This window comes from Bradysia coprophila, unplaced genomic scaffold (assembly GCF_014529535.1).
Source record: "Bradysia coprophila strain Holo2 unplaced genomic scaffold, BU_Bcop_v1 contig_24, whole genome shotgun sequence".
Lineage (NCBI taxonomy): Eukaryota > Metazoa > Arthropoda > Insecta > Diptera > Sciaridae > Bradysia > Bradysia coprophila.
In genome coordinates this window covers 7,650,520-7,668,321 of record NW_023503501.1, presented here as the reverse complement: position 1 = coordinate 7,668,321, position 17,802 = coordinate 7,650,520, and positions in this window count along the sequence as shown.

Sequence of the window (17,802 nt, the reverse complement as noted above, 5' to 3'; positions counted from 1 at the left end):
CATTTTTGATGATATGTTTCCATCAGAATTCTTTTTCAAAAATGTACGACCGCAATTCCGACCACGAATTTGTTAGCTTTCAACAGAAAATATATTTGGTTGTAGTTGTTTCACTAGCTCTGAGGAAAGTGAGCAGTTTAATGAAATTTTCATAAACTGCTCACGTTTCTCAGAGCCGGTCAAACTGCTACAACCAAATGAATTTTCTATTGAAAGATACCACAGTCGCGGTCGGAATTGCGGTCGAACATTTTTCGAAAAGAATTCTTATGGAAGGATATCATCAAAAGTAAACTAAAATCTAGCATTTAAAAATCTCCTTGATGTATGCTTTTCAGCAAAGCACCGATGCCTCTTAAGTGTATTTTTCATGTAAATAAAGTAAGTTATGACGGGTTGTCATGAATTTGTTTTTTTTTCTTGTTTGAAAGGTTTTGATCGTTTTGACACGCCAAGAAGGAGCAATTTGGTTTCTGCAGTTATAAAGACTATACAAAAGTATTTGAAGAAAATGTTGTTCCTAACTTATTCTAAAGGACTTTTTATGCAATTCGATTCCATAAATCGCCTCCTTCTCGTGTTGCAGCACTTTTCCCACATTTTTCCAAAAATATTTTTTGGGATTTTTTTTTTTGGAAATAGGGGAAATGTTATCATTCGCTGTATTTTGCACTAGGTATATGGTATACGTGTGCGCTAAGATTACAGCGTCTGCTACGTTCTCAACTGTTTTTTCTTCTTCATAACTTTAACATTCTCACCCCGGATAATGTGGTGTACGAACAACTCTTCTCTTTTTATACAAACGAACCAATCTTAAATCTTAACGAAAATCCAAATTGTTTTTTTTTACGTTTTTCAAATCCCTAACGGAATAGAAAAGTTTCGCTTTATATATAAATATTAAAAAAATATATACAACTGAACCAACGAAAGGAGAATTAACTTCCGCTTTTATTATAAATGAAAAAAATTGTGGAAGTGAGTGTGTAAATAAAAAAATATTTACTTTTGCCTTAATATTTACTTTTCGACATCAAATAAAAATTGAAATTAATAAATTGTTTTCATTCGTTTCGGTTTGAATTATGTATATATGCAGAAAAAAATCGAAACAAGCCATAACCATACCCAACACATTTATAAAAAAACAAAAATTATTGTTATCGTTCAGATAAGCCAAATTTAACTTTTGCAACTTCCGATTAATTTTTTTTTGCATGGATTCAAAATGAACAGGATTTTTTTATCGATTCATACCGAACTCCGCCGGTTATATTTTTTCTATCAATTTAATAATGTTACAGCGTAACACATCATGGGCGCGCGTTAGCATAGCGCCCATGACGCAAGTCCTATTACAAGAAAAAATTTAAAAAAAATTGTCGTAGACTGCGGAACCATATACAGCAAACATTGAAGTTCTACAATTCAAATCCAAATGACTCCAAATTAGTCTTGTAGCTTAAAATTTGGCCATGCAATAAATCTTTCAAGAAGCCTCATTTCCATACATTTTGGTTCCGTCCGTACTTCCTTACTTCCGTACTTCCGTCCGTGTTTCCTATCTTCTAAAGTCTTCTTTAGAATTTCTTGAAATTTTGGGAATAGATTCTAGTCGGCACTTTGTGACGCAAAATTTTTTCGGTAAAATTTTTCTTCTAGAATTCTTTTGGCCCTATTTTTGCTTTGACAATTTTTTCGTACAAGCGCAGAATGCGTCACCTACAGCGATATCAGTTGTTTTGGAAGTATTCCCCGGGACTTGCGTCACTTTTACTCTTTGAGTGTTTTTGACTGATTTGTTGTAGTCAACAAAGACGTCTGAGTGGTCAGTCATTTCCCTCACATACATTCAAATTACCATGTTTCCGCCGATAAACAGCAGAACGGAACGTGTGAATCTTGGCTGCTGAAAGTAGGGGGACAATTGAGATGAGAGGCTATTCCCTTGGTTTGTGATGAATAACGATGGACTGAGATCGACTAGTAATTGGAAAGGGGGTACCTGTATTGAAATATAATATTTATGCCACTCAGCATCATAATATGTAAGATTTGCAAACTTTAGATGCCTCTGTGGCATAACACGTTGTAAACTGATCTCATCAAAAGAACACAATTTTGGTGGTCTTTACGTTTCTTCAATTCCACACGTGTGAGTGAAACGACACTCCCTACGCTTCTTTTGTTGACAACATGTAGAACGATGTGGAACAATTAAAACTGTAGAATGCTAACCAATTGCAAACTTAAATTGAGTTGAGTGCAATTCGATGCAAAGTACTTTATTAAGCTCACGATGGGTACTGCACATCTAAAGCCTAAGAAAGTACTTTGCACCTCGATTGCATAATAGTGGTTTATGCAATAAGTTGAGAAATGGACGAGTATGATAAACACCCAATTTCTCAACGTGTCACGGTGGGGTTGAACAAAATTTAAATAGAGTCGCGACACCACCTCTGATTTTTTTTCATGTTCTTATTGAGGGATTCGAGTACTATCAGGAACCACATTCAGTTCGCGAATCCATCCAGCCGTTTCGGAGAACCGGCACTCGTGGCCGTGCGGGACCGACGATTCAATTTGAATACAGATTGTTAACGCAACGGATAGAGTGACTAATTCTAAGCTAATTCGTATTGAAATGGCTCCTCTCGACAACTTGACCACGTAGCTACAGCCAGCTAAAGTCGAAAATTCGACATCTTTGAATGGTGATATGTCCAAGACGAAGAAAGTTTGAAACTCTTTGAATGGCGATATTGGTAGAGGATTCCATGCTCTATTATACGCCGAGAATGGATTTTACAAAATTTGTCTGAATTGTACAACATTTGAACAATTTTATTTTCACCATCCTCGGCGAAACTTGGACTCATCTGTAATATACATACAGGTTGACCCTGTCTGCAGCAAAACAATAATGCCTGATCAGCCTGTAGTCTAAGCTTTACAACGATATCACACTCGCCATACCAGCCTCACAATAAGTATCTGTTACGACATTTTGTTTGCAGTAAGGTCACACTACGATGAAATTTTCAATTTACTATCTATCATCAAGTGCCCGTTCCTTTAGGATGAGTGGAATGGTTATGCATTCTTCATAAATAAGTGGTATAAGTCATTTGCAGCAATTCTTACATTAATTACGTGTATCTGGAGTCGGTTAAAGCTGATTTCGCTAACCATTAGAGGAAATTTACCGTAAAAATATGTGGAAATCAGCTTTAACCGACTCCAGATACACGTGATTAATGTAAGAATTGCTGCAAATAACTTATACCACTTATTTATGAAGAATGCATAACCATTCCACTCATCCTAAAGGAACGGGCACTTGATGATAGATAGTAAATTGAAAATTTCATCGTAGTGTGACCTTACTGCAAACAAAATGTCGTAACAGATACTTATTGTGAGGCTGGTATGGCGAGTGTGATATCGTTGTAAAGCTTAGACTACAGGCTGATCAGGCATTATTGTTTTGCTGCAGACATGGTCAACCTGTATGTATATTACAGATGAGTCCAAGTTTCGCCGAGGATGGTGAAAATAAAATTGTTCAAATGTTGTACAATTCAGACAAATTTTGTAAAATCCATTCTCGGCGTATAATAGAGCATGGAATCCTCTACCAATATCGCCATTCAAAGAGTTTCAAACTTTCTTCGTCTTGGACATATCACCATTCAAAGATGTCGAATTTTCGACTTTAGCTGGCTGTAGCTACGTGGTCAAGTTGTCGAGAGGAGCCATTTCAATACGAATTAGCTTAGAATTAGTCACTCTATCCGTTGCGCTAACAATCTGTATTCAAATTGAATCGTCGGTCCCGCACGGCCACGAGTGCCGGTTCTCCGAAACGGCTGGATGGATTCGCGAACTGAATATGGTTCCTGATAGTACTCGAATCCCTCAATAAGAACATGAAAAAAAAAATCAGAGGTGGTGTCGCGACTCTATTTAAGTTTTGTTCAACCCCACCGTGGTGTGGCATACAACGTTTTCTGCAACCAGCTGATTAAGTGAACGTTTGAAATGCAAAACATACACCACAGGACTGAAAATTGTATAAACGATCACATACTCGATCGCTTCAAAAAATGGTTCACTGGGATTATATGTCTCAATGGTTAGAGGTGTTGCTCGATAAGCATTGGGTTTCGGTGTCGGGGTTTCGAAACTTGGTCAGAGCAGGATTTTTATTTACTGTTATTCGTTTCATAAGTAGTGACACAAAGTATTTAATCCATTTCGTCACTAGTGACAAAAAACATATAGAGAAAAACAGAGAAAAAATACCACTTGAACGTCACCCAAATGATGCATGAAAAAGTCCACTTTTCGTAGAATAGTTTATCTCAACATGGAAAATGATCTGTTTCCCATTCCAAAGCCTTCACGAAAGAAATTGCAAAATTCTTTTGTATTTGACCGTAGCCTGCACTTTATCTGATAAAGCATGAAGAATGGTTTCGGTTAAATACAGAGTGGAACACATTGTGCAACTCTATTATAGTCATTAGCATATAAATATCTGTTGGGGATTATTATTGTAGATTCTATACAATCGTACCAATATTGCTTGTTTGATAAGGTTTTATAGTTTAATAATTATTATTCGATATACCAAAGCACCTAGCATAGTCGTAGAATATTGTTTATGTGAAATAAAGGAATATTTACAACAATGGCGTTACGGCGCTGCTGCTTTCAGGATAAAACTTCAAGAAACGACCGTATTCAGCTATGGAAATAAGAATGTCTTTTTTGCAGTTTTCAGGGTAAACTATTGTAATGTATCCGACTACATGCGAGAGTGATGAGATAGACGAGATGCGTATTGCTGGAAAGCCCATTTATTACTGATTATTGACACGTTATACATAAATGATAGAGAGCACTGTTCACATACACGACGCCCATGCCCTATGCTCTACGACTATGCTAAATCTGCCCTTTTTGTTGGTGTCTATCACTTAGAAGTAGTAAATTCAGGAAATTAATTGTTACCAAGAATATGGTACAAAAGACAACAAAGTTTGTTTTACCACAAAGTCAATTTTGTAACTCAAATGAAACAAGTATTAGCGAAAATCCCCTACTGTTTGTTCACCTTTAGAAAACACAATTTTAGATTTATCAGAGTTTTCAAAGTCATCGATGTTCCCAGTCAAGTGATTTCCAGTTATATGATATTTCGGCGCAAAGTTTGAATTTGAATGAGGGTTTTTTAAATTTTGAGCCAAAATATCCTATCATATCCTACAAACACTTAATTGACTGGGAACATGGACGACTTTTAAAACTTAAAAATATGTCAAATATGTGAGCTAAAAAGAACCCACTGTAATACGGTCATAAGACCCTAAACCAATACGAACAAAAAAAAAATCTTAAAAATTTGCAACACAGAACCTGTCTCAATAGGTCATAAGAAGAAAATTTATTAAAAAATCAGAAACCCCTTCCGGCATCGACTGAATGCCGATAGGGCCAATCCGCACCTATATATTTGAAAAGCCATACGTTCATCGAAAAACGAAAATTTTCAATTTGTTTTAATCTTCAATTAGAAATAGCTTCAGTTCCTGACAATTGAGATCCAGTCCACGAATATTCGTATGTTGAATAGAATGGTGAAATGTGAATGCATATTCCAATCTTGATTATATTTCCCATATTCGTTGCTCCGATTGATGTGGTGAAATTTCAACGAGATTGAGTGTCTACCACAATCGACTAACTCGAAATGTGTAGAACAATTGAGATTTCTTCAAATATAATGCCAAGAATAATGTAAAACCATCTAATCCATATTCTGATTGCATTTTCAGTCATATTAATTCCAAAACTCAAATTAAATGCTCGGCATTGCTCGATTTACATGCGAAAGTAATAATAAATTTGGTTATTATTCATGTATAATGTGTGCCGCCATAAATTAAGAGTAAGTATAATTGACTGTGGCTTTAATGTGGTGCGCTGCAAATATTCAATAATACCAAGTGACGCTACTGCAAAATAGAACATTTTCCGACGCAATATATTCCGGAAAATTCTTTTGAATGTATCCTATTTATGACACAATATGTTCAGAAGAACAATCTGTTGAGTTTCCTGTGACTAATTGCTGTTATAGAAATTAGAACAAACGACAGCACAGATGTATTAGACCTCTTAATGCTACGGATGAACATGCGACGTGAGTAGAAGATTATTATTTATTCTACTTAATAACATACGACAGACAGATTTAGATCAGCCCATTTATTATAATTCTCGAGATGAATGGAATCCATTGTCAAATATGGTCACCGCATTGAATATGACCCGGGCCGGGGCCATTCACATATACAGCTCACTGAAAACCTAATAAAAATGAACGAAATTTTGAGGTAGAATGACAAAGCTCACCGGAGTACACATGCAATATACATTGTGGAGTGGACGGACACACATAATAAAATAATGATAAATGAACAAAATTCTCGAATTATATATACGGCGTTGAACGCGCCATATCAATTTATGCACTTATCTATGATGTGCAGGCACTTTGTAGTGTGTATTCGAACCACACCGCACACGTATGGTAAGGGTCTGATTAATTGGAAGTTTTGTGTATTGTCATTGTTGTACCATTGTTGTAGTGATCTCGGTGACACAATCGGTGCAAAAGGTGTACTGGCGAAGCGAGAATTAAATGTACAGTTTTCGAGATAATATATTCATTTTGGCCACTAAGCTGTATATAAATGCCCAGGTTGTGTAAGAGCGGGGGAGGAAAATTTTGGAGTTATCGTTGTTTGTGTTTTCACATCATTATTTATGCATAACATCTTCCTATTGAAAATACTAAATATGATGATGTGGTTTCAGACGACATAATACATTACATTTATGCATATTCATTCGCAATTTACATATTAGATTTGCTGAAAATGGTCAACTATAATTAAAATTTATGTCACCTTTTCTTGCAGCTCAGGAATTTATGTCTGTGTTTTCGTAATAAATAAAAAAGAACATGCTTGAGCCGGTAGTCGAAGTGAGGGATGATACATCTGTAATTCTATAGTATTGTAAGGTGTTCAAATTAATTGAATTATTTGCAAGCATTATATGAATCAGCTAGTGCCGAAGGCAAGTTATAGAATCGAATTCGTTAAAAAGCCGATGGGGTTAGGAACATCGTTTTTCCTAAACGACGTGACATTTCGAATGAAAAAAGTTGTATTTTTTCCCCATGTCGTCAAGAAAACGTAAATTTCTCATGGCCTATCGAGTAGAGGCAAACTACAACGAGCGCATGAAATAGGTATTTGTTACCAAGGGGAGAAAATAGGAAATTTCACCAAGTGCGAAAGTTTGCCAGAGTAAAGCGAGGACAAAATAAGGATTTTTGCATCGCTAGTATTTTACATTCTACATGCGTTGAAAACCGTACTTTTCATGTTTCAAGCACTTCTTTCGACGCGCTCAGCATGTAAAATACATGACTAAGGATAAAAAGATGAAAAGTAGAGTTTTCGTGTGAATCTTGTTGATCCGAGGCGTAGTTGAGGTCAATAAACACACAAAAACTACCCTTTTCATCTTTTTATCCCGAGTTATGTAATGAATTTTACATGCTGAGAGCGTCGAAAGTAGTGCTTGAAACAGAAAAATTCGGTTTTCGACGCATGTAGCATGTAAACATATTTTCATACCTATGCTATGACCCGAAAAGTGCGACTTTGTCGCAGTTTTTCTCCGTCCAATATGAAAAATACTATTCGTACCACGGACTAAAAGTCTTTTTTAGCGAAACCTCTCACACGCTAAAAAAGATTTTTAGTCCTAGGTACGAAATGTACTATTTCTTTAAAGACTCTATCTGTCCCGAAAGTACATGCAATTACCTTTCTAATGACACCTCACACGACCAGATACATTCGTGTACCTCCAGAAATTTCTGTAAGAAAATTGCATGTTTTCGGTGTTTGATCACCTTCCACACAAGCTTCGAAGAATTTTTTTGAAAGTGGCTTTGGCTTATAGGGTCGAATACCTTTTTGGGCACACATAGAAAATTCCACTGGAAAATGCGTCCGATTTCGGAAGACGGTTTTTCAAAGGAATCCCACCTACTCAAACATGTCTTTCAGTTGCATACATACTCAGTTTGACCATTCTCCATGTAAATTAACTCATTCACATTCCACACACTCGATTGGTCCATTTTCCTTGTATTGTCACTTTTTATACCGACAAATTTTCATGCATTTTACTTCAGTCATGTTCCATTAACTCGGTTCTACAATTTTCCATCAAAATCAAGATTTAAAAAAAAATTCTCAGGAATGAAACTTACAAATCTACAGACTATCAATTCAATGAATCAGCTCTTTTTGACCTCAGCCCCAATCGCTATACAAAATAAGCGTATCATTAAGTTGATGACGTAAACACTAGGCTGAGCGATAAGACTATGAAATCATGTGCCAATCACATACAAAAACAAACATTTTCCAAAGTCTTATCGCTCAGCCGATATTCGTCCGTTTGAAAAACTAATTACCTTGCCAGACTCCTGAGATCACAAGCTACACACTGGCATTTTGTTTGATCGAAATCCGTCGCATAAAAAATTTCATTTTTCTAAATGAGGCGGTTGTCAAACACATACGACTAATACTCGATATACGGAATATACGAAAATATACTCGTTATACTGGATATACTCAGAATATACGCGATATACTCAGTATAAATAAAATGAACGGAATTCCCCTATTGATTTATGCCCAATAAATGCCACAAAATTAATCTATAGAAACCGATCGAATTGCTGCGGTTCCATAGATTTATGATTAAATTTGCTTTGACACCAACCGTGTACGGATTGCAGTGTAGTTGCATTAATTAAATAATTAGGATTAAAAATTCCAGCATTAGATCCAACAAATTTTATATTAAAATATTTCGTTTGTAGTTCATTTCGGGATATTATGTGTGACGCTTGACATGTTTGTTTGGTATCATTCAACAACTATAATTCGATTGCAAATTCATGTTTTTGAATGCATAGCATATGGTTATGGCTAAGCTGTTTATTGTAATTATATGCATAATACAAACTACAAATTCAATTATGGTCACCGTATCAATTACATTCCGATGTATATTATATGTCGTAGCATATTTAACATCAGCTATTACACATAACCATCACCACAAGTAATACTTACCAAGGTAAGATTTCATAGATCACAAACACTAATTGATTCTACCGAATTTTGGATAAATGAGAGACCACTGGTTGACAAAATATAATTTCGTGGAATCAAAGCAAATTTCATGTAATTATCTTCATTATACCATTTTGTAATAACCAAGTTTCTACAATTAAAAAAAAAGTCTTTAAACATGGTTATTGCAAAATGCTGCTGATTTAGGGTGTAAATCATAATGAATAGCTACTGTCAGAGAAACGCATACAGACCCATCACCAGAACAGTATTTAAATAGGGGGCCTGCTCGACACAGTTGTCTAGAATCTCTTATATTGATTAAGTTTTTATTGTTGGTATAATACCACTGCGTTTCCACATTTTCCACAAAATGATGCTTGAATTCCACTAACCAAGAAAGGACTCCGTGTGAGTGATAAAATTGAATTTTTTCAATTTTTGCTTTGTTTTTGACAGTTTGCTCTCTCACGCAGTACTTTTTGTTGAGGGGAAACCATATTCACAACCAACAATGGTTCTTTGTTTACCAAGGAGAGGAAATATGAAATTCCAACAAAAGGTAAAGTTTGCTGTCAGAGCAGTCAAGAGCCGTAATTCGCTCGTGTTGGAACTTCCTGTTTCTCCCCGAAGTGAATACACAATTTTTCCATCCACGAATAGGTTTCTTCCATCGTACGGTAAAAACGAATTTTGACAAGCCGAAAACGAACGAGAGCATCCAGAGAGGCAAAAATAACCTCAACTTGAAAAAAATTTGTTCGTTGAAACTTCAAATTGAGGTTGTGTTGCCTTCTCTGTGGATGACGATTGACATTTTGAACGGCCTTGGAAGAAACCTATCAGACACATTAATTTGTTCCATCATTATCAAAATCAAAACAAAGTGACACGCAAAGAGAAAAAACTCTTTTGTTCTTTATCATACAATAAGTGTGTGTTAGTAGATCCAGCTGGGCTGGTGATATTCAGCTGGTGCTCATTCTGCCCATAGGAAACTTTTAACTATTGTATCTTTTGCTGTTTTGCCTAATATGCAAGTGTTTTTGTTATTGAAAAAAGCAATTGCTTCGTAATTTATTGACGCAAGGAATTTTTTTCTTTGAAATTTTTAATGAATGGAACGAAACATGAATTTACTCTGTAGCTCATGGTTACATTGTTCGGTATTTATGTTCCATATTTTTAATTTCTATAAAGGAAAAAAAATGACGAACAAAAAATGAACAAAGACTGAAAATGTAGTACTACAAGCTATTAGCGTAATTATGAACATTAAAAAGCTGAAAAAGTATGACTTTTAGCAAGGCAAGGGTTAATCCAAATATAAAAATTTATATCTTTGTGACAGAGTCTTTAATGAATTTTAGCAGATATTTTAATTATATGGTCATTGTAACTAGTGGTGTACCATGTACAGACTGCAATTGGCGGTAGCTAAAAACTTTTTTTTTTGTCCGGCAACATTATTATTTTATGGGGACGAAATACCACTATTTACATGAAAGTAATTTTCTCAGCGCATATCCAACCAGCGTAATTTGAAATGTCAGGACATAATTTATGAAAACCCATTAAAAATTTTAGTTTATAGATTACATTCAAACTTTAAGCTGAACTGTGTGCATGCACTTGCACACACATGTACATATACAGTGTATAGTTACCATTCGAAAAAGCTTAACATTGCATTAAAATTCGCCTAAAACTGTGAAATTATTTAATGTTTTGAATGTTTCTACAATCGCTGTGCAATTTAACAATGAGGCAAAATACCGCAATGAATTAAATTAAAGCAAAATTTTTTGGGTGAAAGCTTAAATCGAACCTGATAATTCTCACATCATGAGCCCGCTCATGGGCTTGGTGTCGAAATAACTAATTTTAAATAACTAACTGCCAAAATAAATAACACCAAAAAAACTAACTACAAAAATAACTACTGGACTAAATGACTAATGGTCAAATAAACTAAGCTAGAAAAAACTAATACCAAAATATCTAAAATGTTGATTAGAGAAAGTACTCGATTTTATCATCTCACTGGTTTTTATTTTTCGGTAAAATGTGAACACTGCACCGGAATAAGCAAATGTTCTTTTGTATGAAAAAAAAACTCTCCCTTCGCTTGGTGTCGAAATAACTAATTTTAAATAACTAATTACCAAATTAACTAATACTTAAATAACTAATACGTCAATAACTAATAAGCAAATAACTAAAACTAAAAAAACGAATGACCAAAATAATTAGTAGAGTAATTAACTAGCAAAATTATTTTATGAGATTAATTAGTTTGAAATACGGGGGCTCCGCCCCCAAACCCCCGCGCCTGCGGCGAGCTTTCGTTTACCGCCTTGCAGACGTTCATGTAGCGTAATTAACTAGCACAATTATTTTATGAGATGAATTAGTTTAAAATACGGGGGCTCCGCCCCCAAACCCCCGCGCCTGCGGCGAGCTTTCGTTTACCGCCTTGCAGACGTTCATGGGGCTCTGCCCCAAACCCCGTTCCACCCCTTAAACCTCGCAAGGGGGGATACTCCCCCTTGACCCCCCTATGCAGGGGCTGCCGCCCCTTGACCCCGTTTTTTTTTTTAAATTTTTTCAACTTTCAAGATCTAGCACCTTCTAGTTTTACGTAATTACGAAATTACAGTTATAAAACCTAAATTTAAACTGCCTTACAGCAGGCGGCCTTACGGCAAACTTCAATCTTCTTACTAAATTATGTTAACTAGTCAATGGAAACAAAAACAATACATTTCAAATATTTATTAAAGTGTGAAACAAGCACTAAATTTAGTCCTTACATCGAAACGCCCGAAAAAAGCAAAGTATGACTAACATCATTATCAAATAGAAAATATCCAATTTTCAATTTCCACTTCTAAACGACCAACAAAATTCATGAAAAGACTTAAAAACTATAAATTACTTCATTATCACAAAAAAATTAAATATTTTAAAATTCCACATCCAATTAATTGAAAGCACTTACAATATTGCTAGATGTGCATCACTTCTTAGTAGATGGATACGAAATTGCGCTGCTAATTCCGAATAAATAATCTTTTATGTCGAAAGTAGCATCATCAATTTTATACATTTTTACCACTGCGACCAATCGCTCACCGAGTTCTATTTGTTTCTTACTTTGTTTATTGTCTGTTGGTATGCCAGACATCATCTTAGCAATTAAAATCTCTGCGGCATCTTGCTCCTTTTTAATGCCTTCAATAAAATTATAAATACAAGGATGATGCACACCGAACAATATCGTAATGGCATTATGCCAAGCCTCAACTGCGTTATTGGTTCTTGGGAAGAAAGCAAGAGTTTGGTGGTAAACATTCCACAAATCAATTGAAAATAGGGGCTCAACAAATCTATTACGCGCGAAGTGGCCGATCCAAGTTTTTTCAAAGTATGACAACAAATTTTGTACTCCAACATCAACAGCTGATTTACCGCTTAACTTCGCTTTAAAAAAATCTAATCCTTTCAATTCTTCATATCGTTTAACCACTTCTTCGGGTGGAACGAATGCTAATGCAGCTAAGCATCTCATGTATTGGGCAAAATTCTCATCTTCACCGTAAATACTTTGTAGACCTTGTGCTTGTATGTATATGGCGGTATATGCACTGGCACATATGAAAAAAACATCCGTAGACCTCCACTCCAGGAAATGTTTGTTGAATGGCTTTCATGGCAGCCTGTTCAAAGTCTACCATAACGGTTTTCGGTTTCAGTCTTGGTTGTAATTCCTTAAGTTTGCGAAAGATTTCAGCGTAGGTGAAGAAATCCTTACCACTAGCCAAGACGTACACGCACGGAACATAAGTTTTATTTCGTCTGCCTAATTATCAATCACACAGATAGATACAGAAAAATGGCCTCAATTTTTTAACGTTTCTAGTTCTTACCATGAATCGTATACAATTGTTTGAATATTGTTGGAACCACATCGAACGTACCATCCATGTACCATTCATCGCAATATGATAAGAACGAAAGATTGGTATTTGTTGAGAATATGACTATTCGCTTCGTATCCGATTGATTGTCGTACAAAACAAAAAGATCGCCCTTCAAGGTCAATGCATTGTCTCCATCAATTACTAATTCAGCCAATGTTTTCGGATTTTTCGGATGAACTCCCGTTTTGTTACGAATCCTGCGTATACCACGTGTCATATTGATATTACTGGGCAGCTCTACCGAGGATACTCTGCCAATCGAACATGTGATGTTGCGTAGAATTTTTCTTGGTGGTTCAGTTGTGGAAAGTGCTCGATTGCGAATATTTTCAAGTACTTTTCGAACATTTCCTTTACGAACATCAGGTGCGTGCGAGTGATCGAGAACTTTTTTCACATTGATACCGACACTATTCATGCGCCCAGGACAGCGAGTCATGGAATATCTTTTGATAAAAATAACAAAAGAGTTCAAATCGTTAAAAATGGCTTTTGATGTGAAAATATTTCTAATTTAATTACTGTGTACATCTCCAGTATTGGGTCTCAGTAGATTTCCCGTTTTTAGTGTATTCATATCCTTTGTGGAGAGCAACCTCACCACCTTTTTGATTACGCACAATTTCTAACGTAGACATTATCACACTTTAAAATAAATGACACAGTTTTTGTTCTTCAATGCGCGATGATAATTGTAATACTAACAGCAACAATAGTCGTAACAGTGTTGGGAGAGTTTTTTTTTCATACAAAAGAACATTTGCTTATTCCGGTGCAGTGTTCACATTTTACCGAAAAATAAAAACCAGTGAGATGATAAAATCGAGTACTTTCTCTAATCAACATTTTAGATATTTTGGTATTAGTTTTTTCTAGCTTAGTTTATTTGACCATTAGTCATTTAGTCCAGTAGTTATTTTTGTAGTTAGTTTTTTTGGTGTTATTTATTTTGGCAGTTAGTTATTTAAAATTAGTTATTTCGACCGATTGCCGAGAATTTTGAGTAATTTTGGGTAATTTTTTTGAACCTTGGAGAATTTTAGAGAATTATTATAGAAAATTTGAGTGAACTTTGGAGAATTTTTATGAACTATGGGGAATTTTTGGGGATTGTACGCAATTTCGGGGAATTAACAAGTCAAGAAAATATTCTAGAAAATCGAAAAAATCTAGAAAGTCGAGAAAATTTAGAAAATTCGAGAATATACAGAAAAATAGATTGAAAGAAATTGAAAAGAAAATTCATGAAACTTCAATTAACGAAGTGACTATTCGCCCGCGCGGGCTATTATAGACTAGAATTATGACAATAATAATTGTTTTCGCAATAAAAAAAAACAATTTCTTTGATTTTCTTTCTTTTACAAAATATGATACAAAGTGATTACGATCTCTTTTACAAAATTTGACACATGGAGCTTATCAGTGCCTATATTCGCAAAAATATTTTCGGGAATTTTTCCAAAATTTTCGCGATTTTCCCAAATTTTCACAAAAAACTTTTTGCGAAAATTCACGAAAATTTGAGAAAATCCATGAAAATATTTTCGCGAATATAGGCACTGGAGCTTACACTCCTTTTACATAGTATAACACATGACCTAACTTAAAGAATTTGGTATAAGGGGAGCTTATGTTTCTTTTTACAAAATGTGATGCAAGGAGCTTATGCTCCCTTCCAAAGAATGTGATGCAAGAAGCTTTTAAATAGCGTGATGCAAGGATGCTTCCTTTTACAAAATGTGATATAAGGAGCTAAATGCTCCTTTTACATAATGTGACACATGTAGCTTATGCCGTCTTTTAAAAAATTGGACGAAGAAGCTCGTACTCCTTTTTGCACTATTATGTAACTACGAAGAGAAGTATGTCTTTTAGAAATTGTATTGCAATAAACTGAAAGTGTGAAGTGATTCACTTTACAAACTGTAACAGGAGCTTGATGTTTAGAAACAAAAGTTGTTCGAATACCACGTTTTTCTTGATTCGTTTATAAATGTATATCGCGTAAAAATAGTCATTTGCGGGCGAATAGTCTATGAGATGCTATTCGCCCGCGCGGGTAATTAGCAACAGCCTTTAATTAATTGGGGAAAATTCAAGAAAATTAAGACAGATTTTTTCAAAGGCAGATAGTGAATAGACCGTGTTAAGTATAAATAACTTATTTTTAATTTATGTAAATTATTATTCTGCAGAACAAAAGTGGAAACAAAATATCTGAAAAATGTCTGCTTGATTTTACATCTCACTACATCTCTCTCAAAAGCTGCAATTTGAATGAGACTAAAAGTATATCCGAACCATTCTAATTCATTCTAATTGGATTCTTACTAAGATTCTAGTAAATGGGATGGCATCGGGATTGTAAGAATATTTTTCAATAATTTCTATTAAAAAAAAATAAATATTTTTCCAATGGTTTTCATGGTAAATCTTCTTTTTATTGAAATATGATACTTTTTTCTCAAAATCTCACACGGTCTATTATATATACCAACCGTCTGAGACAGGTTATTCTTACAGAGGGTTGATTGGAGAAGGCGTTCCTCGTCAGCGAGGCGGAAGCAACACCATCTGTTATCATATCTCTGTATTATTAACAACACATTGCCTTCCTTGAAGCATATACCTAGACACTAGACACTTCAACAAAAAGTGCATATACCACACTTTCTTTTGATTCATAAATGTACAGACGATGTAAAATTTTGCTTCAAGAGTGCAATGTATCTAATGACATACTGAAAAACTGTGAAAATGAACCGTAAATTATTATTGCATAGAATAATTGTGAAGTTGAAGCGCAATAGAGGCGACTATTCCTTGGACCATTCGAATGCAAATATTTGCTAGAATTCCGTAAACCCACGGTAATTTTGGCACCGATGTTAAAGATTTATTATGTTAATCACGACAGTTCCGCATTTTTGTGTTTTTATAATCTCTTCGCTTATTCTTGCTGATTAATTTCGCTCTTCTTCGCCATTCTTTTTTTAGTTCGTCTTTATATTAAATCTCAAAAATCGGAGACACTTCAGCGTTAGCCAACAGAATTCAATTTTGAATTGCATTCAGTCGAAACAAAGACGTTTTTCCATAAAGTTTTTTTATATTCCACTAAAGAAATTAATTGAATTTTTTTCGGGTAAATTCTGATTTATATTCTCTTTGCGGAAACGGTTTTCATTCCGAACGAAGTTAAAATTCAAAAGTTAGCATGAGAAAAAGACAAATTTCCATGAATCTTTCTTATAGTTTTACTACATTATTTTTTGCGGCTCCCAGTTTAGATGTATACCTCTCATTTGAATTCTATTAAAACTCGAAAGTTTCTCTTTTTATTTTCTACATACATTCTGTCCGGAATAACACATAAAAGAACGAAAAAAAAAATCACACATTTTGGGGGTAGAGAAAAAAACTTTTTCTTCGCAAAATATTTAAATCGCAAGGATCGCAAGGAGTGATGTTGCATAATATATACTAAATAAAAGGCACCAGTGATGGTTATAATGTTTGAACTGATAAATTCTGATAACATTAAACGTATAATTTACAACATCCAGAAGAAAGAAAATACTTGCCTATATTGACAATCAGGCACTTTCTTACCAAAGATTAATTGCCGAGATACGAACCATAAATAATTTTTTTTCTCAGCTTTTTTTTATAATTTCTATTTCAGACGTGTTATGAGGGTATGCCATGCGGTAAGAATAGAACCAAATGTATAAAGAAGTTGTTGTACATTTAAATTTTCTAATAATTTAAATTAATGGGGTTATCGGAATATATGTATGTATATTGTGCGGGTGTGCCATTTTACACCGTACACCAAGGATAAAATCAAAAGAAAACTTTGCAAACCGAATTTAAATTGAAGTTAATTAAATTTTAGGTTTAAGCACAAAAAATGGAGGACTTCAGTAATAACGAACCTTTTTTTTGGCAAAATGGTACATAAACTTCCACGAACAGTGGCGAATTTTAAAACAACTATGCAGGAAAGTGAACTCCTGTTGTGCTGGTGTTGTGAATTTATGCAGACCAATTTTTTTCTCTCCTCATTTTGTCACCTCTTGAATCCTTCATTTTATTCACAGTCAAACTTTAACTTCGTAAATAAGTTTTAGGAGTTATGTAATGTGTCGCAAGGACTTAAATGTGATATCGTTGTAATCTGTAATGTTATATAGCGAATTCATTACCAACAATTTTTAGGATTGTGAAATTTCGAAACAGTTTTGTTTATGATAAGAGATCTCGTTTTGAAGTATTTTGTACATTAAAACAAAAAACTCGAAACAGTAGGAGGAGGCAATAAGGACGAAATTTTATACGAATGAATGTGAATGAATACATCATCATCGCACGAAACTACACAAAACCAATTTTGATTCAAGTTGCTAATTATTATTTGACTTTATCCTATAGACACAGCTTTGCGACAGCCGAAAGCTATCTAAGCCACAAATACTTATATGTGCCAACGGTGCCAACCGAAAGAAATTAATAACTCATAACGTTTCATTGCGATAAGATTGAATACGTGACGGAATTCGTTAATAGTTTTC